This window comes from Schistocerca cancellata, chromosome 7, assembly GCF_023864275.1.
Source record: "Schistocerca cancellata isolate TAMUIC-IGC-003103 chromosome 7, iqSchCanc2.1, whole genome shotgun sequence".
In the NCBI taxonomy this organism is placed as follows: Eukaryota; Metazoa; Arthropoda; class Insecta; order Orthoptera; family Acrididae; genus Schistocerca; species Schistocerca cancellata.
In genome coordinates, this window is record NC_064632.1 from 307,774,757 (window position 1) to 307,799,255 (window position 24,499).

At 42.8% G+C, this 24,499-nt stretch overlaps 1 pseudogene; it reads left to right on the forward strand.

Moving 5' to 3' along the window:
- LOC126092744 (sorbitol dehydrogenase-like) overlaps positions 1 to 24,499 on the forward strand; it is a 58,558-nt pseudogene that overhangs the window by 32,224 nt on the left and 1,835 nt on the right.

Consider the following 24,499-nt stretch of genomic DNA (forward strand, 5'->3'; position numbering starts at 1 on the left):
GCAGTGTCCGGAGCAAGTATGGTGGGTCTGACACACCGGTGTCAATGTGTTCTTTTTTCCATTTCCAGGAGTGTATATTATACTAGAACTGACATGTGATTACATTTTCACGTAATTTAGGTGCGTAGATCCTGAGAAATCAGTACCCAGAACAACCACCTCTGGCCGTAATAACGGCCTTGATACGCCTGAGCATTGAGTCAAACAGAGCTTGGATGGCGTGTACAGATACAGCTGCCATGCAGCTTCAACATGATACCACAGTTCATCAAGAGTAGTGACTGGCATATTGTGACGAGCCAGTTGCTCGGTTACCATTGACCAGACGTTTTCAATTGGTGAGAGATCTGGAGAATGTGCTGGCCAGGGCAGCAGTCGAACATTTTCTGTATCCAGAAAGGCCCGTACAAGACCTGCAACATGCGGTCTTGCATTATCCTGCTGAAATGTAGGGTTTTGCAGGGATCGAATGAAGGGTAGAGCCACGGGTCGTAACACATCTGAAATGTAACGTCCACCGTTCAAAGTGCCGTCAATGCGAACAAGAGGTGACCGAGACGTGTAACCAATGGCACCCCATACCATCACGATGACGAATACACGCTTCCAATGTGCGTTCACCGCGATGTCGCCAAACACGGATGCGATCGTCATGATGATGTAAACAGAACCTGGATTCATCCGAAAAAATGACGTTTTGCCATTCGTGCACCCAGGTTAGTCGTTGAGTACACCATCGCACGTGCTCCTATGTGTGATGCAGCGTCAAGGGTAACCGCAGCCATGGTCTCCGAGCTGATAGTCCATGCTTCTGCAAACGTCGTCGAACTGTTCGTGCAGATGGTTGTTGTCTTGCAAACGTCCCCATCTGTTTACTCAGGGATCGAGACGTGGCTGCATGATCCCTTACAGCCATGCGGATAAAATGCCTGTCATCTCGACTGCTAGTGATACGAGGCCGTTGGGATCCAGCACGGCGTTCCGCATTACCCTCCTGAACCCACCGATTCCATATTCTGCTAACAGTCATTGGGTCTCGACCAGCGCGAGCAGCAATGCCGCGATACGATAAACCGCAATCGCGATAGGCTACAATCTGGCCTTTATCAAAGTCGGAAACGTGATGGTACGCATTTCTCCTCCTTACACGAAGCATCACAACAACGTTTCACCAGTTAACGCCGGTCAACTGCTGTTTGTGTATGAGAAATCGGTTGGAAACTTTCCTCGTGTCAGCACGTTGTAGGTGTCGCCACCAGCGCCAACCTTGTGTGAATGCTCTGAAAAGCTAATCATTTGCATATCACAGCATCTTCTTCCTGTCTGTAGCACGTCATCTGCGTGGTGTAGCAATTTTAATGGCCAGTAGTGTATTTCTAAACACACAATCGTGGCGATAATAATGAAATCAGTCTTGATTCCACGAGAGTAGATACAGTCGATTTATATTAGTTTTTATGAGCAAAATCGATGTAGTTTGAGAGCATTCCACATGTTCAGATTACAAATTGTCATACATGAGGGCGCTACATTCACTACAGATGTATGAAATACCAATACAATTAATCGTCTATACAGTCATATAGTATGTTCGCAAGCACTCCTCGTCGTTATTTTGTAACATTTAAAGTAGGTAACAACTACAACCTGTCTGCATCCAAACTTTAACTAGTCATACAACTCTTTGTAATAAACCTCCTATTAGATTTTACTGCATATTTCTCTTCTGATATATCGAAAAACAAATACCGTCTGTGGGTTGACATCGAGCATATTACATATAGATGTATTGCTCCATTGGAGAAGGTGGCCAGAGACCGAATTTGCTTGCACAGACCTGTACTGGAGGAAGACCGTAACCCACAGACTGTCAATCACAAGAGAAGGTTCCCGTGTTGTTCTTTCATAAGCAATTTAATAGATTTTCGTCAGCTGTTACACGTCCAGACATTGTATGACTACAGCTTTGTACATCGGCATACACTTTGTTTTTCTACCATAACCTAGAGGTCTGTGTCAGGTGCTGCTAAACTGACAATAAGACATTTCAATCCATTGGCCTCACAGAAAGGTGAACATTGCATGGTGTTAACTATGCGGCTTCCACAACGCACAGGATGGTAGAAAAAAAGAACACAGTGGTGATGTTACTCATTGTCAAAAACGTGGAAGACATTACAACATATGGAAATTGGAAGTGTTTGTGGCATTGCAGAGCATTTTCAAACAGCTATCCGAAGGTTATGACCTATACAGTTAATCTCATCTTCTACAGTGATGGGGGTAGCAGATGTCTCACTGTTCTGTTTCGAAGAGCATTGCTACCTCATTGTGCAGACTGTTCCAGTGTTGACCGTCAACATTCTGACACTAACTCAGGTTTACCCTGAGTCATGCGATCCATCTGCAACACAGAAATAGACACAGACATTCAGAAAATAGAGCAAATGTAATGCGTCTATAGAATGAAACTTCCTGGCAGATTAAAACTGTGTGCCGGACCGAGGCTCGAACTCGGGACCTTTGCCTTTCGCGGGCAAGTGCTCTACCAACTGAGCTACCCAATCACGAATCACGCCCCGTCCTCACAACTGTACTTCTGCCAGTACCTCGTCTCCTACTTTCCAAACTTTACAGAAACGCCCCGTCCTCACAGCTTTACTTCCGCCAGTACCTCGCCTCCTACTTTCCAAACTTACAGAAGCTCTCCTGCGAACCTTGCAGAACTAGCACTCCTGAAAGAAAGGAGCGCACACTCCGCTGCAGAGTGAAAATCTCATTCTGGAAACATCCCCTAGGTTGTGGCTAAGCCATGTCTCCGCAATATCCTTTCCTTCAGCAGTGCTAGTTCTGGAAGGTTCACAGGAGAGCTTCTGTTAAGTTTGGAAGGTAGGAGACAATGTACTGGCAGAAGTAAAGCTATGAGGACGGGGCGTGAGTCGTGCTTGGGTAGCTCAGTTGGTAGAGCGCTTGCCCGCGAAAGGCAAAGGTTTAGAGTTCGAGTCTCGGTCCGGCACACAGTTTTAATCTGCCAGGACGTTTCATATCAGCGCACACTCCTCTGCAGAGTGAGAATCTCATTCTGGCATCTATAGAATATTTGATTGTGTGTGACTGGGTGCATTCAAGTACAGTGCTATACCATACCATTCGACTAATGTGCTGTCCTATCTCATACATGACAATAATACTTAAGAAGGACTGTCTCCCTCCTTCCAACAGACATCTAGCACACGAAATAGTGAAACTGGAATGATCATGTGCCGTCATCACAGACCTTTAAGAGTATAAAAGAAGGTGTGATAGGCGCAGCAGCATGTTTAGTTTGTTGTTATTACTGGAGAATCTAGAGAATATTGTTACAAAGTATCGGTAGCATAACATGCATCAAAGAAGTTATGCTCTTTAGCAGAATGAATTTAAATGCGCTTACATCCCCTATAGAACCGTTTTGCTAAGAGTTTTTTTCTTTGCAGGGCTGTAGCACTGTCGAAAATAACGTACAAGTGGCTGAATTCGAGATTTCGCAGTTGGTAATATGCAGGCATAGTCTGTATACATGTGTGTAGTGCTGTCAGCGGTGTATTGTTGCGGTTCGAATGCATAACTTGCTAACTGTTTGTAAATTATACTGCCGGGGAAGCGCACTTTGTAGGAACAGAGAAGGGAAACTCTCATGTTCCAGAATGCTAAGTGCAGTTGACACACTGTCAACTAATGAATAACTTATTACTAGGATAAAAAAGTACCTGAGATGTACATTTCTTAGATATCCTGACAGGGTTGTGGGAACGCATCGGAGTTGGATGGTATGAATATTAACAAAAGTAGCGAAACTTATCTGGTAAGCAATAAGAGCATATAACTGTGGGAAAAAATATCAGAGTAGCAGCAGAAATCAATTCTGTACACATGTCAGCTCCCTGTTGCAGATCCCTACATGGTAGAGTGGAGATCAAGTGACCATGTAGAACTGTGCCGGGCTTTGAGTTTCCATCAAGGGCATCGCTACATGAGTCTGCAGACAAGCTCTCTGATGCGTCTTAGCAGTACACGGATTTGTTTCCAGTCTACGAGGTATCATCTGCACCACTCCCTGAGTCTCATCTAGGTACGAGGCGATTGTTACTATACTTTTCACTATCTATCCAAAATGCATGCATGTAGAGGAGAATTTTTCAGTAGATTGGTATATAGGACATGCAAATATCCCTGTATAAAATTGAAACAACACATGGGTATGCCAGCAATACGACCACATACATATGGAAAACTATCGAAAAAAATGAAGAACGACATAAATTAGTAAAAATCGCGAAAAACCTGGTATAATTGCAGCAAATAATGGGAACAACGAAAATCGAGGGAAATGCGACGAAATATATAAAATCGCCAAAGACTTTTAAAATTACGTAAATTGACTGAGAATACGTAAAATTATAGGAAAAGTACCATGAAATGTGGGAATTGTGGGGGTTTGGGGGTCCCCAACACTCAATACCGAGAAAAACTTAAAAATTATGCTCTGTCTGCATTCAGTTTTAACCCTTCCCCTTCCCCCTGTAAACTACATTGGTTTTTGTAAGATATACTTCAACAAAGGCGATATAATTATTACACAGGGGGCACTATATTACAGCAGGGGAAACATGTATTCCAATCCAGAACTGTGTTCTTACACATGCTGTCGAATATAGATATTACCGAATTACGGTTGGTTCTAACAAACAATGTTATTCCTTAAGTATTAAGGAGAAGAATCAATGCGTTTATGAGACTTAAGCTATTCCATAGAGTGTTTTGTAGGATAGTGGATTGATGCTACAATATCGACCACCCCTCTCTCCTAGTGCAGTCTTTTGGGACAACGATTTTCCCCAGCCCCCAGAACATGTGTTGCATTATGACCCATTGATAAGGAATGCTGGTTTTCTCCCCGACAATTTCGATGCTTAGTTAGGACAGTGAAGCAGTGGTAGCGTGTTTTGGCTTTCCTGAATTTCGTTTACCTGAGCTGCAAGGTGATTGTGAAGCAATGCAGGGGGAGGTCTCTGTAGTGAACTCTTGACGTCAAATAGCGATAGATATAGTCCTCAGCTCTATGCTTACAGGTAATACTCAAAACTCCTCTCTGTCCAACACCAGCATCTCAGTCAGTTGAACACAATTCCTGACAAGAAATAAATATAGTACTTCGACTCCCGCCTTTATCCCGGCAGCTTGTAGGTGAAGGGTAGAGTTTGAGTCTGCCTACCACCAGTTTCGAGGGGTGTTGTGAAATTTTTTCTTGGCAGGATAACACCATTTGTATGGCAACATCAATTTTTGAGCTGTATTGCGATTTTAGGTGCACGTAGGAAAGTCGCGTGAGTTTAATGCTGGGTGGCACGACACTGAACTCCATCGTGTAGACGTCAAAAGAAGGGGTGCAATGTGGGTAGATTTGTGGTGAAATTTGGTGCAAACGTGACCTCACCTTACACTTCACATGAACTTTTGACACCTGACCTTTCTCTCGCGTGAGTCGACATCTTGGCCGAGGGTGACATCGCAGGATGCCACGTTGTTGCACAATTATAGAACAAGGTTGTAGGTTCCATTTCACCAAATTTCATACTTCTGCGTCGCAGTGGTTGATAATGACAGGGTATATACATGCTGCACAAAAGAAGTAAGGATTAGCGATGACCATAGTTATAACATTAGGAGCAAAATTGATCTTTATTACTCTAAAGCTTCCAGAGGCCCATAAAAACAGTTCCATATGCGTCAGCAAAATTTTTTGATCATTTGAGTGACCAGCAGAAATGAGCTTTCAATGTAATCTAAAATCTTTCTTTCTGGAAAAGTCGTTGTTTTCCATGGACGAACTGTTATTTAAAAAAATTGTATCCTGCAGGAAACGTCCCTAATTTTAAGTGTAGTTCCATGATCAGGAAAAAAAAGAAACTTGGTGTTAAATTTAGACAATTGTGTCATTTAAGACTATGCGAACGGCCAGCATGTAACCACCACCGAAACTAATCATATAAATACGTCCTATAACCTGTCTCGTTGCACGTCAATTCGACAGAAAAATCGTTCAAAGGATCTTTGGAACATATAACTAACTCACTAGCTTATTGTGTAGTTACTTGTGCTTAGAAATAGTGAAGCGTTTTTTCAAACCTGTAAATTTAACAGAGGTACGAGTAAAAATGTATAGTGTGGTCATTAGCATTTTCTCGCACAAATATGGAGACAGTGAGTTTTGATGCAAACATTAAAAGATGATACGATTTTTGAAACAAAGACGAATTTAAAATTTTGAATTGTCTGTTGTAGTATTGTGATTCTTAGAACACTTTACATAACCTTTTGGACTTAAAACATATTATTTTATATAACACTTAGTTTCATGTTACATGCATAATTTTAATACTGAATGTAGCAGACTCAATTATTAAATTACATAATTTGTGGTTTTTCTTGAAGTACCATTGTTTGACTTTGAGCTGTTGTATAATTCTAAAATTGTACATCATCCACAATTGTGAGGTTCAGGAGGAATGCAGCGCCCTCCAGTAGTTATTTCATAATAAGACTCGGTACAACGAAACCAATTTAAAAATAGCATGCTGTTGTTGTTTTTGAGTTTTCGCTCTTCACTTCTTCTGTCTTTTCCAAGCACTTCGTTTGGAAGATATCCACTTTGTCCTTAATTTTTTGTGAATAGGATCGAAACATAGGCACATTTAATACTCACGAAAAAGATGTTTAAACACTGTGGAATCCGTCCGTCTCTACGAGGAGGAATGAAATATTTCGCCCTTGCTGTCTCTGCGTCGGGGTTTTCATTTTTCTACGCCGTTTTTTTTTGTTGGGCGTGTCTTTATATATTTCAAAATTAAATGCTCAAAATCTATTTCATATTTCACTGCATAAAATTCGACTGAAATCTATGGATATCTTGAGGCGATAACGACTGTCATAATGCACTTTGGTCATTACCACATACCGGTAAGTTGAGCCGCCGCTTAGTAGAGTACCTATGAAGAAAGAAAAGAATAGAAACGTAATTGCACGTAAAAATACACAGCCGTCGTTGAATTTATTGTTATTCAGATGGAAGTGATAAGAAACGACATTATCAGGTAATAACACAAGTTCTCTGTGTTAACACGTAACAATAATAGAAAACAACATTAACCACAGAATCTTTGCTTGTGCAGCACTAAGTATCTACAGCTGGACGACTTGTCTAGCGTAGAGGTAATAGATGATGTGCGTTATGCAAACCTTCCTTCTGGAGCAATTGTTTATTAACAAAAATCGTCTGAGAATACCTCCTGTAGTTCCTCAAATTAGTCTTCACATACGGACGGAAAAATGCGTCAAGGGAAGCTAATTTATTAATAGGCCTCTACGTACAGATAACAGGAAAAAATGTTCCTATGGAAGCATCAAAAATGTGAATATGTACCTTTTATTTAAAAGACGCTAAGTGAGAGAAGCGGCGTTCCTCATTCTACCTTCCGCAGTGCCTTTAAATATTTTCTCAAATTTCGACATGCGAACATATTCTCCTTCTTTTTAACATTCAACTCTCCTTTCATTCCCATAAGTTGCCCTAATTATAACTCGCTGATATCAACTAATCCACCGCTATTAGTCGCTCATTCCCATCCACTCCCACTTGTCCATTCTTACTCACTCACTGTCATTATCTCTGTGTGTCTCTCTAACTATCAGCACCTCCTGTCTCATTGCCACAGTCCCTTCGTTCTGTCCTACTGCTACTGGCCCCCCTGTCATGCCACTGTCTCCCTCGTGCTCCCTCTTACCGCTAATATCTCATTCGTTCCTTCCTACTGCTGCTGTCTCTTCTCATTACCACTTTATCTCTCTTCCTCGCTGTCATTGTCGTGTACTCTGTCTCTCATTACCACTGACACTCACCCACTTCCATTTTCTCTTTCTCTTTATTCCTCCCTCCTCGACCCCTCCTCCCTCCGCCTCCCACTCCCTGAGGCACTGTCACTTTCACTCTCTTCCTAGCACTGTTCTGTCACTGTCAACTATGTGCCACTGCCACTGTGTCTCTCTGTTTCTCTCACACTGCCATTGTCTCCTTTGCTCTTTCTGTAAGACAACCACAGTCTACTATCTTCCAGTATTTACCACTTCACCATCTCTTTGCCACGGCCACTGTCTTCTTCTCTCTCAGAATGAAAAAGCGCGAATATATTTACGTGCCAAAATTTTTGGGAAAATTTTTAAAGGCGCTGAGGAAGGTAGAATGAGACAGCTGTTATCCTGGTTAGACACTGGACTCGCATTCGGGAGGACGACGGTTCAATCCCGCGTCCGGCCACCCTGATTTAGGTTTTCCGTGATTTCCCTAAATCACTCCAGGCAAATGCTGGGATGGTTCCTCTGAAAGGGCACGGCCGACTTCCTTCCCCATCCTTCCCTAATCCGATGAGACCGATGACCACGCTGTCTGGTCTCCTTCCCCAAAACAATCAACCAACCAACCTGTTATCCCACTTTTCAGTCAGAGTCTTTTAAATAAACAGGAATATATTCGTATTTTTTGTGCTCCGCTGGTTCCCTTCTTTTCCCTGTTGCAGCAGGGCATGTAACTTATATGGAAAGTAATGTATTGGTGAGTAAAATTTAGATATGTCACTTATCGGCAGCCGGCCGCGGTGGTCTCGCGGTTCTAGGCGCTCAGTCCGGAACCGCGCGACTGCTACGGTCGCAGGTTCGAATCCTGCCTCGGGCATGGATGTGTGTGATGTCCTTAGGTTAGTTAGGTTTAAGTAGTTCTAAATTTTAGGGGACTGATGACCACAGATGTTAAGTCCCATAGTGCTCAGAGCCATTTGAACTTATCGGCAACTGAAACATCAATAAACAAATTTTACACCTCAGGCCAGATTTTACATGCAAAAAAATTTTGCTTGTGATTTACGACTACAGCATGGGCTCCCAGATGGTAACGGAGACACTTTACAGCATATTTCTCCGTGCTGAAATCACTTTTTCGCCTCACGCCTGATTTTACGTGCTGGTTTTACGTGTACACATAGGGTAACTTTGAACCTCTGAATCTCGAAAAAGGATATAGACACGGAGAAAATTTTCAAGGTTGTTCGAGTTCTGGATCGGGGGAATACTGAATATATTGTAAAAATTTCAGCCATTCGCTGTGCATAGCTGCCTTAGAATACTCAGCTGGGTTTTGGTCCGCTGGTGACGGCGAAAATACAGTAAGAAGACCCTGTTTTGAAGTTTTCCGAGGAACCGCCCATTGTTGTCATATTTGCAGTCTGGAAGATCCTCAGATGACATCACGAGGCTAGGCTAAGTGCAACCCGCACCAGTCGTCAACGTGCACAACCACTCACAGAAGGCGGAGAAGGGTATATTAGACATGTCGGAGGCACACGGAAAGTACTGCAGTCGTTGTAATGTTGAAGCAGAGTGATTTAGCTGGCGTACAAAAGGGTATGATTATTCGGTTTTCAGACAAGAGTGGAAGCATTTCCTAAACGGCTAAGAGTGTAAAATCTTCGCGTGCTGTCCGAGTTAAAGTATACCGCACCTGACAAAGTGGCACTATCCAACCTGGCATCGAGACAACTGTGTTGCATCATGAGCCATAAATGATAGGGTGAACGACGGCTGAGGAGAGGTGAACAGGCGAATAGACGTGCAATTGTTGAGCAGTTGTCCGGCCAGGTGAACCAAGGGGCTACCAACAGAGTCTCATTAATGACCGTTCAGCGAACCTTGCTGCGTGTGGACCTCCGCAGCAGGCACCTGGTGAGCACATCAATGCTGACTGCTATTCATCGTCGACGAAGGCGGGGTTTTACACGCCAGTAAAGCAGTTGGATGGCCACTGAGTGACGACATCTGGCTTCTTTAGATGAATCAAACAGTCGTTGGCTTATATGACCCTGAAACAATCGTTGGAAGGGTCCAGGCCGGAGGGGGGAGCATTATGGTCTTGGGAACGTCTTCGTGATATTCCGTGGGTGATCTTGTCATTCTGGAAGGCACACTGCATCAATACAAGTATGCATCTGTTCTCGGGCACCACGTTCACCTCTATCCGTAGTTTGTTTGTTCTTCCGCATGATGGCACCTACGTGCAGGACAGTGGAACGTGTCACACAGCTCACGACGTAATTGCGTAGTTCGAAGAGCATCAGTATGAGTTTATCGTACTCCCCTGGCCACTGAACTCCCCGGATTTAAATCCAGTCGCAAATCTGTGGGACCACCTCGATCGGGCTGTACACGCCACAGAACCTAGCCCAGAAAACTAGCACAGCTGGCCGCTGCTCTGGAGTCAGGATGGCTCCACATACCTCTCAGTACCTTCCACAACTTCACTGACTCTCTTCCTGCACGTCTCGTAGCGATCTGTGCCACGAAAGGTTCTTATTCAGGTTTTTGAACGGTGGTGACATTAATGTGACTGAACAGTGCTTTTCTGGCGTGTTGAGGCCTGTGTTTGTATCAGTTTTCCTGGTCTCTGGGAGTTAATCTTTCAACATGATGATGCAAGGCCGCATGTTGTCCGTGCTGTCCTGACCTGCCCTCTTCAGTACATTCTCCGCATCTCCAAGCCATTGTAAACATCTGCTCATGAGTTGCTGAAACTCTGACAAGCCAGTACCCCCCCCCCCCCCCCCCCCCACCTCCCAGCCACTACGCTTGATTAACTTTTTGTAAAGAGTTGAAGCAGCATGGAATGTCGTACCCGCATCTTTCTCCCAGCCCACTGTTCTACTGTTCTGTCATGTTAGAATCGTTGTTGTTACAATACAGGGTGAGGCAGCTAAGTCATAGTAACCCTTGTATCTCCCCAACAGTAATAGACACAAAGATGCCGTTTGAACAGTGAATTGCAGGGACAGGGGCTACTTGAATAGATCGCATTTCATGTTTGTGCTATTTTTTTTATTACAGAGATATGAGGCCATCTTTTTTTTTTTTTTAATGGAACCCTATGTTAAATTTTAGCGTAATATAATCGGCTTAAAAAGACGGTTTCAAATATGTGTAAAAATGGTTCAAATGGCTCTGAGTACTATGGGACTTAACTACTGAGGTCATCAGTCCCCTAGAACTTAGAACTACTTAAACCTAACTAACCTAAGGACATCACACACATGCATGCCCGAGGCAGGATTCGAACCTGCGACCGTAGTATATGTGTATATCACAATATTTAGGCGAATAGTTTTTGAGACACCGATAAGTTCTCGTATTGTGTTCGTCCTTAATGTACAATGTCTTGACAGATTCTGCTCGTAATAACTAAAAGCACACCGGCGGATGAGGTAAATGCGTGTTCAAAGAAGTCAGCCTTATGGCAACATTTTAAAAAATTTAATGCAAAAACAAATCTGTTCAGTGTCGCAGAAGCTACACAATACGCGGGATGTCCTCCTCAAAATCGGCGAAGATCGTATTGATTCAGATGCCAAGGCATGATTACTTTACATCGTGAATTCTGTAGTATTGTACACAGTACATAAGACTTAGTGAGCAAAGTTTATCGTGAATTCCAAGAAGATATGAGAAATAACGGATGGTTGAGTGGTTGAGTGGGAGGGCAATTATGGAGCCGACTAATGAATTTGTGAGACAGATAACTCAAACAATTAGGTCGCAAGTAGGAGGAGATATTGCAGAGTACCTCTCTGTTGATGATATTATAGACACTGAACAATTCATACCTTACTCTATGAAGTTTCTTAACTTTTTGAAATTGTCAGCAGTGTCTTCTTATAAACTAAGTTTAAAGTTTAGTGTTCCAGTACCCTTAGTGATAAATCTTGGTGCGACCGTAATGTGTTCGACCCGTGGGTAAGCCGGTTCGAATCCTAGTGGTGAAAAAGAAAAAAAAAACAGACTTTGCGTCAACGTCCTGGTTTAAATACGAAAACTTTCCGCAGTGTCTCATGAAGTGAGGGCATATGACATTGTTAGTTATCTGTCCGTCGGATGAGGACGTTTAGCTTGGCGGCACCCATGATGCTATTTGCGAGGAGCAAGTTACGTGCTGGCCCCGGATTTCACCGTCTCCCTTCTCTCATTATCATCATCATCATACAACACAAACTTCACACTACAGTCCACGCAAACACACACACACACACACACACACACACACACACACACACACGCATACACACGCAATACGTATATGCAGTCTTACAAATACTGCAATGGAGCTCGTTGTAAACAGTAAACAAAAGAATAAAAGACAGTGTGTGTAATGGTACCCGCTTCCAAATTACACATCTGGGGCCAAATATTTTAGGGCTACTAAATTAGTTCAGCTAAAGGAAAAAGTGTTTCGATTCAACAAATCTCAATTATTCCGACGGATCTGTCTTTTGAATTTAAAAGATTGCAAATGTCGCTGAACATTGTTTATGTAATGGTCATCAATAAAGCCGAAGGGCACACACTCAAAGTTGCCGGGGTTCTTTTAGGTAAAAACTGTTTTTTCTCATGGACAACTGTATGTGGCACGCTGACTTGTACCAAACTCACAAAATATCTATGTGGTTGAAAAAGATGGCAAGACGAAAAACATTGTTTATACAACTCTGCAAACATTTATTCATACACACACATGTACATATCTATACCACTACATACACAGATATTTTTAAATTACTAACATACTGCCTCACCATCACTTATCATAACAGAATTATTGATATGCGAGCGCAGCCACAGGTAACAGCTATATAATCATTGCCTCTTTATCATACGTACGCTTATATGGTGAAAAATAAAAATATTCGTAGCTCTACAAGGACTGATGTAGAAACTACTGTGACACTGGACAAAACATTTGAAGAGAAATTGCGTAAATTGCATGATTTTGAGTTAGCTATATTTATTTCAGTATAAAATGATACAAAATCATCATCTTCGTGAATATTTAGCTCTAGTTTTTTTAAGTAATCTACGTTTTTGTGTAAATAACTCACTAACTAAATATGCATTCATGTTACAAGATCCAGCATAACAAACTTTAAGTGAATAATTACTTGAATTATATTATGTGTTATGCATTGATAAATTTAAGTGCCACTCTGGAAGTCCAAAAGTAAAAATTAAGAAAAAACGAAGATGATAATATTACTTGAATGAAAATACTTTGTAAGTCTACTTTGTGCCAGCACTATGTAAAGCACAAAAGAAAATATATAAATTAACTGGTCACAAATGTATACAAAGGATTACAAATATTAAATGTCCATATGTACAATATATACAATTACATATTTTGTTCAGAGATAAATTCAGAAGACGACCATTTTCGCTTAGCTTGACGTTTATACACATACTCGGGACCATCCCTTATAACAGTCCAGCAGTAATCTGTTAACATAGTAGGACTCCACTTTCCGGCATACCTCTTCTGAAATGTGACAATATCTTGATGAAATCGCTCCCCATGTTCGTCACTTACAGCACAACAATCTTTGGGGAAGAAGTCAAGATGATTATGTAAGAAATGCAACTTCAGTGGCATGTTGCAACCAAGTTGTACATAAGAGACAACATGTTATCTACAATCTCCTTGTAATTTATTGCTCGTTTGTTCCTTAAGAACTGTAAACAGACTGTCTTAAAACATTTCCATGCATGCTTCTCATCACCTTGTATGATTCCATCAAAAGTATGGTCTCCAAAAAGCTCTAGAATCTAAAAAGATGCCATCGTTTACTTTGGTATCAATTAAGTAAGGGAATTTTTGCCTTAAGTGTTTAACTGCGTCGCCATCTTTGTTCATCCCCTTAAAGTATTTCATGAGGCCCAACTTGATGTGCAAGAGCCGGAGCAGAAGCTTTTTAGGGTCTACTAGAGGTTCACTCTTAATATTCTTTATACCTGGTAGAAGAGATTTTGTGGTGGGACATTAATGTTTACTGTAATGAGATGCACGAGCTCGCTAACTGCATACCTCATAGCAGTGCAAGCACTTTCAAGTAACCACAAATCTACCGTTGAGAGTCATCATACTTGATGGATTCTGGTAAAATTTTCGTGATATGGTATGACTCTTTCATATGCACACTATGCCCAACTAGAATAGAAGGAAGCTCATTACCAATATGTAAAAGCACTGCTTTTAAGCTCAACTTCGAGTCTCCACTCATCAGGGTTGTAATTAATTCTGAGAGCCTTCATTAGACCATTTTTGTCTACTCATGCCACAAGACAACCTTGCATGTTAAAAAAAGGAGTGGACTGTTGCTCTCTTCTGCGGTAGAATGAAACATTTACTTTGCTTTCCATAAAAATGCGCTGCTGCAGTCCTAATGCTAAAATCTCAGCCTTAGCTTTAGAGAGCTCCAAATCTCTAATGAGATCACTTAACTCATTTTGATACAATTTTTGTGGATCGTCAATTGATGATATATTTGGAAGAAACTCTGGATCTTGTGACGTACATGGTTCAGGAAATTCAGAATCTCCATCAGAAGTAATCTCGTATTCTGTCGGTGGTTCAGGTATTGGCAATCCTACCCCATGTAGAACTGGACGTATGGCAGATAGAATGTTAGAATAGTTCACTGTCCGCTTTTTCCTCTTAGATATTCCATTCGTGATAGGAGGAACCATACAAAAGTAGCAGTCACTGATATGGTTAGTTGGCTCACGCCAGATCATGGGCACTGCAAAGGGCATTGAACGTCTTTTGCCACGCATCCAGTTCCTGAGGTTGCTGGCACAAGTGTTGCAGATCACATGTGGAGCCCAGGGTTTATCCTGATCACCTATTTTGCACCCAAAATAACAACAGTAAGCATTTTTAATCAATGGAGTTATTTGCTGTTTTTGTGAGGCAAATGTCACTTCTCCACACACATAGCAAAACGTGTCAGCACTGTTAACACAAACTCGTGGCATTTTTGTTCACTTCAATAGCAGTCAACTTTAACAACAGGTAGTTAATCTGGAAACAAATGCGCAAAAATTATTACATGCATTAATAAAGTCACTGAAGTTGAAGAGGAGGGAGACAAAAAAAATCACTAAAATTGATATAAAAATGAAACGTCCTGGCAGATTGAAAGTGTGTGTCGGACCGAGACTCGAACTCCCGAGTTCGAGTCTCGGTCCGGCACACAGTTTTAATCTGCCATGAAGTTTCATATCAGCGCACACTCCGCTGGAGAGTGAAAATCTCATTCTGGTGATATAAAAATGTTTATATCCAAAATATTGCGCACAGCTAAGACCAGAGACAATAATATAATCCATTGTTACTAGTTATTATGAATTTGACAGATCATTATAATTTTTTATTCTAAACTTAACATAAAAATCCGTACATAACTATTTCAGCATAATAAAACGGTAGAAAATGAAAACTAGAGCTAATTTTGAATTGTCTTTGTGCTGTTCGCGATCAACACATTAGAACTGATAGGAATTGGCTATTTTCATTCGATATACATTTTCATTGTTGCACAGTGTAATTAAAGACACAGTATACTTGAATGCTTGTGGTGTTTTCAGATTGTTATTCTGTCTGTGAATTAATGTAAAAGTATCAATAATTTATAATTATGGGTTTTCTTTTGAAATTATTTTGCAGATCTGAATACGCATCGGCTAGAGATTGCCAAGAAACTGGGGGTGGATGCAACTGTCAGAGTCTGTGAAGGCATGGAAGAGACACAAATAGCGGCCGAGGTGCAGTGTCAGCTAGGGGGACCCGCCCATGTTACCATCGAGTGTTGTGGCACCGAATCTTCCATCAAGCAGGGCTTACTGGTAAGCTTACTTGTCTCTTTCATTCCGTCAGAATCAATTACAACAGAACGCAGCAGAGTATGGAGGAACTGCCTTGACGTACAATACTCCACTACAGAGTGACTACAAATTACAAATTACTGCTATCTTAAGATTATTTGAAGGAGTGATATAGATGTTAATGAGCCACAATATTATGATCACCTGCTTAATAGCGTGTTGGTCCATCTTTGAAATACAATACAGCAGCGATTCTGCGTGACATGGATTCGACAAGTCATTGGTAACGATCATTCAGTTCCAGTAAATTAAGCAGCTGGTGGTTTGTTGACGCGGAGCTGGCACCTGATAGCGTCCCAAACGTAATTCATCGGACTAAAATGAGGCGAATTTGGTGGCCAAGGAATCAACTGGAGTTCACTATCATGCTCCTCAAACCACTGTTAACAGGATTCTGGCCTTGTGAAATGGACAGTAATCCTTCTGGAAGATGCAGTTGGAAGGGGTTTATTTCAATAAATGATAATGAGGGATCCTAGACGGGTCCGCCAAATGTCGGGGGGTTTTAACAAGAATGCTTTTACTTGTTTACTTTCCCTGCTGGATCGGGTCGTTGGCTCTGGCTGAAGGCCTGTTATGAGACCCAACCTGTTAATTAAAACTGCCCCTTTTCTAATTTTGATTAATATTTAATAACTAAATAGTGTTCAGGGAACTGATCACTACTAAACAAACAAGGATAGCACTGAACACATTTATTGAATAATAATCTTCCTAACATCAAACTGAACACTGACATACATTTATAAGTCATAAAATCAAGCTAGTAATGGCAATGGCCCTTAAATTCCAAAACTAACTCTTAAGGTCGGATAACGCATCTGTACTTGTTATTTTATACTCTCTCCCCTTGTTAGACGGCATAAAATACGTCAGACAAACCTGCTTCAATTACCAAATTCTCAATAAGAGCGTGGCTGGAAAACTGAGCTCTGGTAATCACAGGCGTGGGTAATATCGGATTAAATGCCGAAGCTGAGCATCACGTTACCAAATGCAGCGTCGTGGACAGGTCAGCAAGCTGCCGATGGCGTCTGCGTCGTCGAGGGGCCTCAATTGTAGCAAAACTGAATTTATTTTCGCGAACAGGCTTCCTGCTCGTAAACTCCTATTCAAAAGCTAATTCTGCTTTCTTTCCAATCGTCTCGCACTCGTTAAGACGGGACTCACCAGCCCAAAGGCGGAATCCAGTAACGTCTTTGATAAAGTGTGGCTCAAGGAAATTGCTCTGCTCCTGTATGCTTCCTGTGACACAGTATTCCAAACCGTAATTAGTAGAATCAGCCTGTCTCTAACGGTAAAACATGACAGTTCCCCTAACTGAATACTAGTTTCAGTTGCAGCTGGCAGACTTATTCAAAGTCCTGCACAGCACACTGAAAAGAATTAACTCTTCTACAGCAGAGCCGAAAGCACGACGTCCGCTCGCTACAGGAGCGAAGACGCTTCTCCCCTGATAACAGCTCCAAAAGCTTCCCTCTGCAAAATCAGCACCCCCACGCTATTTTCCGAGCTGGCCAATCCCTGGCTCTAGACCAGCACAGTTCGCTCCCACTATTATTTCCTGGCTTCTTCCAGCCAATCAAAACATTCCGCACCTGACTGCGCCTAGCATGTTCTGAAACAAACTGAAACTCCGTTCAAAATTGAACCCACCATTTGTGTCCCTCTGCTCGCCCTCGCGCGGGAAAAACGTCATTGCAGTAGCTTAACCGCGTTTGTTGGAAAGCCCCAGAAAACGTTAAGACTCGTGGGAAGGCTCCCTTAGCCGCCAGCTCATCTCGACATAGTGGCGTCGGCGTGACGCCCAGCGACAACGAGGCGCCCTCCCTCGAAGGGCTGCCTCTGTTGTCCGCGCTATGGGTGCCTACCTGCACTGGCGGCGCGTCTCCCCGAGTGGCACGCTTTCGCATGCCGACTCGTAATGGTCGGTTGTAGACTTCCGCACCCCTCTGCCCTGCCTTTGAGCAGTGCCGCTCGTCCGCGCCAGCCAAACTCCGTGAAAATATCACCTGAACCCCGACTTCATGCAACATGCGAATTTCTTAAAGTTAATACGCGTCTTATGCCGTCTGATACTCCCTATATTAATTTCAATAGGCTGATTGCCTGATAAATAACACAATAACCGATATATAACTCGTCTTTGCAACGATTATTATATTACAGTAAGGTGCAAAATACTGCTACCTTACACAGTCTACGTAGGGAAGATCTCAAGTATGAAGGGATGCGTGTGCTCTGCAATAATGTTCACATGAACAACAACTCTCGTGGTACCTTCGATTATTACTACAGGTCCCAAAGAAGCCCAAATGACTGTTCCCCTTAGCAAAATACTGCCTCCACTGACCTGCGTCCGTGGCATGGTGCCGTTCGCCTGGATGATGAATTATCAGAATATGACCGTCGACCTGGTTAGAGAATAAGAGTAACTGATCCTACCAGGTGATGTATTTCCACTGATTCACTGTTCAATCTCGATGCCCATTGCATTGACGATTTCGTAGAGCCAACACGGGAACACGTATGGGTCATCTGCTGTGGAAGCACATGTTGAATAATATGCGCCGAACGGTGTGCTTCGAAACCCTTTTGCTTACTGCGGTGTTATACACTGTCATCAGATCTGCCACACATCACCGCCTATTCTGCTTTACAGAGCGGGTAATTTTTCAACCTCCACGTTCTATGAATGGCGTGGACGTACAACACCTTGTCACCAACTCGTATATTCTCAGAATGTAATATTTGCAGCCATTCTTCCATAGTTGCTGCTTCAGTTATTTTTTTACGAAGATCAGAATAAATATTACTAGTGTTTTGCAACATACTATTTATTTTGCTTTAAACCAAACATGTTTCGCCCACTGGGTACTAGACATTATCAGTGGTCTATAAAATAAAAGATAATTGTTTCACTTTACCTATTTTGTTACAATACATGCAGTGTTCACTGGCAGGCCATTTAGATTAGTGATTTATCCCTCACTTTAATGTTTCGTATTCTTTTCGTATCCGCATTGGCTTTTGTTTATGTACAAGAAGAACACAATATAAGCTTCCAGTCAACCATACTTCTAAATAAGGCATTTCACTGGACGCAACTTTGCTGATACGCACTACACCTGACCTAAATGCAGACTTACACTACTGGCCATTAAAATTGCTACACCAAGAAGAAATGCAAATGATAAACGAGTATTCATTGGACAAATATATTATACTAGAACTGACATGTGATTACATTTTCACGCAATTTGGGTGCATAGATCCTGAGAAATCAGTACCCAGAACAACCACCTCTGGCCGTAATAACGGCCTTGATCCACATGGGGACTGAGTCAAACACAGCTTGGATGGCGTGTACAGGTACAGCTGCCCATGCAGCTTCAACATGATACCACAGTACATCAAGAGTAGTGACTGGCGCATTGTGACGAGCCAGTTGCTCGGCCACCATTGACCAGACGTTTTCAATTGGTGAGAGATCTGGAGAATGAGCTGGCCAGGGCAGCAGTCGAACATTTTCTGTATCCAGAATGGCCTGTACAGGACCTGCAACATGAGGTCGTGCATTATTCTGCTGAAATGTAGGGTTTCACAGGGATCGAATGAAGGGTAGAGCCACGGGTCGTAACACATTTGAAATGTAACGTCCACTGTTAAAAGTGCCGTTAATGCGAACAAGAGATGACCGAGACGTGTAACCAATGGCACCCCATACCATCACGCCCAGTGATACGCCAGTATGGCGATGACGAATACAGTCTACCAATGTGCGTTCACAGCGATGTCGCCAAACACGGATGCGACCATAACATGATGCTGTAAACAGAACCTGGATTAATCCGAAAAATGACGTTTTGCCATTCGTGCACCCAGGTTCGTCGTTGAGTACACCATCGCAGGCGCTCCTGTCTGTGATGCAGCGTCAAGGGTAACCGCAGCCATGACCTCCGAGCTGATAGTCCATGCTGCTGCAAACGTCGTCGAATTGTTCGTGCAGATGGTTGTTGTCTTTCAAACGTCCCCATCTGTTGACTCAGGGATCGAGACGTGGCTGCACGATCCGTTACAGCCATGCGGGAAGAATGCCTGTCATTTCGACTGCTAGTGATACGAGGCCGTTGGGATCCAGCACGGCGTTCCGTATTACCCTCCTGAACTCACAGATTCCATATTCTGCTAACAGTCATTGGATCTCGACCAACGCGAGCAGCAATGTCGCGGTACGATAAACCGCAATCTCGATAGGCTACAATCCGATCTTTATCAAAGTCGGAAACATGATGGTACGCATTTCTCCTCCTTACACGAGGCATCACAACAACGTTTCACCAGGCAACGCTGGTCAACTGCTGTTTGTGTATGAGAAATCGGTTGGAAACTTTCCTCATGTGAACACGTTGTAGGTGTCGCCACCGGCGCCAACCTTGTGTGAATGCTCTGAAAAGCTAATCTTTTGCATATCACAGCATCTTCTTCCTGTCAGTTAAATTTCGCGTCTGTAGCACGTCATCATCGTGGTGTAGCAATTTTAATGGCCAGTTGTGCAACTAACGGATCGTGGGAGCTGTAAAGACTAGCTGTGGAGTGGGATATTGGATTGAGGAGGAAAACTTGATGGGTGGTACGGCGGTGAACGCACGTGTGTGAAAATAATACGGTTCTCATGTTATCGCTTTATTGATCATTAATTGCAAATGTTGTACTAAAGTACAATAATTCATAATCAGTAAATATAACCCCAACATTAAGCACATTCCCAATGTGCGCCCCTATACAAAATCCATTATTAGACTGAGATGACAAATGTCGTGGGATACCACCTAATATTGTGTCGACCTCATTTTACCTGGTGCAGTGGAGTAAGTCGACGTACCATGGGCTCAACAAGGCGTGGGTAGTCCGCTGTAGGAATATTGAGCCCTGCTGGCTCCATATCCAGCCATAATTGCGAAAGTGTTTCCGGTGCAGGATTTTGTGCACGAGCTGATCTCTCGATTATGACCCATAAATGCTGGATGGAATTTATGTCGGGCGATCTGGGTGGCTAAGCCATTCGCTCGAATTGTCCAGAACGTTCTTCAAACCAACTGCAAACAATTTTTGGTATGAGGCACTGTCATCCATAAAAATTTCATCGTTGTTTGGGAACATAACGTCCATGAATGGCTGCAACCGGTCTACAAGCAGCTAAACATAACCATTTCCAGTCAATGATTGGACCAGTTTGACTAGAAGACTCAGTCCATTCCATATCAACACAGCCCACGCCATTATGGAGCCACCACCAGCTTGCAGAGTGCCTTCTTGACAGCTTGGGTCCATGGCTTCATGGGGTCTGCACCACACTCGACCCTACGATAAGCTTTTACCAGCTGAAGTCGGGACTCACCTGACCAGTCGTCTAGGGTCGAGCCGATATGGTCCAGAGTCCAGGAGAGGCGCTGCAGGCGCTATCGAGCTGTTTGCAAAGACACTCGCGTCCGTCGTCTGGTGCCATAGCCCATTAACGTAAAGTTTGGTCTCACTGACCTAATGGATAGGTTCGCCGCACGCCCCACTTTGATTTATGAGACTATTTCGCACACTGTTGCTTCTCTCTCAGCAATGACAACTATACGCATACGACGCTGCTCTCGTTCGTTAAGTGAAGACCGTCTGTCACAGTGTTATCTATGGTGAGAAGTAATGACTGAAATTTAACATTTTCGGCGCGTGCTTGACGCTGTGGATCTCGGAATGTTGAATTTCCTAACGACTTCTGAACTGGAATGTCCCATGGATGTAACTGCAACTACCACTTCTCATTCAAAGTCTGTTGATTTCCGTCGTGCTGCCATGATGAGATTGGAAACCTTTTCACATGAATCACCTGACTACAAATGATAACTTCGCCAATGCACCACCCTTTCATACCTTCTGTATGCGACGCTCCCGCCATTTGTATGTGTGCATGGCGCTATCCCATGAGTTTTGCAACCTCAGTGTGTTAGTGTAAATGTGGATTTAAAATACTCTGCTGCACTTAGGAATGGCAACGGCCTTGCCGCAGTGGATACACCGGTTCCCGTGAGATCACCGAAGTTAAGCGCTGTTGGGTTTGGCCGGCACTTGGATGGATGACTATCCAGCCGCCATGCGCTGTTGCCATTTTTTGAGGTGCATTCAGCCTCGTGATGTCAATTGAGGAGCTACTCGATCGAATAGTAGCGGCTTCGGTCAAGAATACCATCATAACGACTGGGAGAGCGGTGTGCTGACCCCACGCCCCTCCTATCCGCATCCTCCTCTCAGGATGACACGGCGGTCGGATGGTCCCGGTAGGCCACTCGTGGCCTGACCGCGGAGTGAGTGCACTTAGTAATACTGTTGAGATTAGAAGTAGACTCACTGAGTTTAGCTCGTTGGAAGCAGAAGTGCCCTGATGGTTATGTATCTATTCAGCATGGCACAAAATGCCTTTCTATGGATTTGCTTTTTGTTGAGCATGCTTTGGACTCTTCATCGTTGGTAGATTATTAGAAGAGTGAATTTCTTTTGCGTTAGTCACATCAGTTAAGATGTTTAATATAGCACCGTTGTAGTATTAGGCGGGGCGACCAAGGTTTCGGCTCAAGAGACAAGCATTTCATAGCGTTAAGCCTAGCTGCACACTTTCCCCGCTGCCACGGCACGCTGTCTGAGCGAGAGGAAGACGACGAGGGGAAAACTTTGAAAGTGCCACATTTAGATGGCAATGCAGTAGCACTGTACACGACTTGGTTTTATGTTTCACCTTTTTCAACAACGTAGATGACAAGGAACACATATTTTCAGTATTATTTATTTTTAAGTCGCTGAAGACATAATTTTAGTCTGGTACAAACTGTAGGCATACGGACAGATGTAGACAATTTCAGAGGTTTCCGCATTCAGGTTGCCAGGTAATCGTGACTTACTTAGTTTCATAATCTAGAAGAGTTTTCACACACATATGTTGATGAAAGTAAGATAGCACTTTTGCTAAATCATATAGAGACGTGGGACCTCTAACTGACGAAGACAATGTAGACATGCTAGACAGTTTTAACGTAAAATAATTCTTTTTTAAATCGGGAATTGCACTGCAGATCAGTCAGTTCCATCTGATGATACACAGGTATGCTTTCAACTGAAACGGCACTCGGTCCCGAAAACAGCTCGAAACAAGTGTAAGATTTGCAGTGCCCTCAAAATGTTTACAAAACTGTCTTTGTAATTATTCCAAGATCAAAATGAATTTGTCAAAACTCGCATTTCAATTAAATCCAGTGAAATTATGGAGCTAGATTGTGTTTGTCAGAAATTGTTCCTTCTGCAAAGGAATTTTGTATTTAAATGCATCCCTATCAAATCAGAAACACGTTGTTTCTCACCTTGCAGTGTATCACTGTGGACAGTGTGCAGTCAAGCCCACTTACAATGCGAGGTCAGCAATCCATTCGGGATGTTTTAATTTTCGTTCCTGCACTCCTTTTTTCTTCATAAATTCAACAATAGCGGGTTTAAAATCGAAACATCGTTCCAGGCTTGCCTCTTGACTTAGCCAAATTACTCTGCATTAATATATAAAGTCTCCATGCCCTTATTTCAGTTCCATCGAAAACTGTTTCAACTGACAGTGGAATAATACGTGTGTGTTCAGAAATTTTACTATTCGTCCCACCAATTTCTTAACGTCTTCCATGCCTAAAAATTTAGCACAAAATGTTTATTGCTGTTTCATTGTCAACTAAATCCTTAAATTCTTGCCACATGATATTGTAATGTCGTTTCGTAGCAAATTTTCAGTACCTATCGATCATGCAACTGCATAAAAGATACTGAGAATTTCGGTCCCTCACTGCTGCCAGTTTTAAAGGCTTGTGATGATAGATCGCTAGACTGCCTCTTTTTGTGCAAACCGCCACTGGATCTGTGAACATCCTCCATACCACGGACAAATTGCAAAGGGTAAACAGCGTTGACACCATGATTCCGTCGAACTGATGAGAGTTGTGCCGACTGAAAGCTGCCTCACTGCAATACTAAATGGACTGTCATGCTGTACCGAATATTTCCGGAAAGAACCGAGCAAAGCCGGGAACTGCTGAGCCACAGCTCACACGTAGCCTACACACCCGGCTTGCGAGTCTTTTGGCACGCCCTGACCGGCCCTGGTGTATGAGGATGTCCTGTGAAATAAATTAATTTCTTGGGAACTGCTCATTGGAATTTCCGATTATAGAATCAACCACCCAATTGCCTATCGTTTGCTGTCCCACCGACTCTTTGCACTCTACCAGTCGAATTTAACAAACAACAAAAACTCTTTAAATATCCGTCGCAAAGTTGATGACGGCCATATCTTAGGGATTGGACCTCATCCTCTAAGGTGGAAAGACTGACGGACAACAATACAAATTTCGTTGTGGACACCGATTTCGGCCAAACTATGCAGTTGTTAACTAGTTTTGCCTTCTAGTTTATATGAGGCTTGTAACTTCAGTATTGGCAACTATTTATTTACGATTTACACAAAACAGATACAAGATGCAAAGTTTTACTGTTCTTCAAAGTAGTTATCAGCATGTGTAGAGCCTGTCTCCAGCAATATGGAAGTCGTAGGATATCCTTAGCAGCGCCG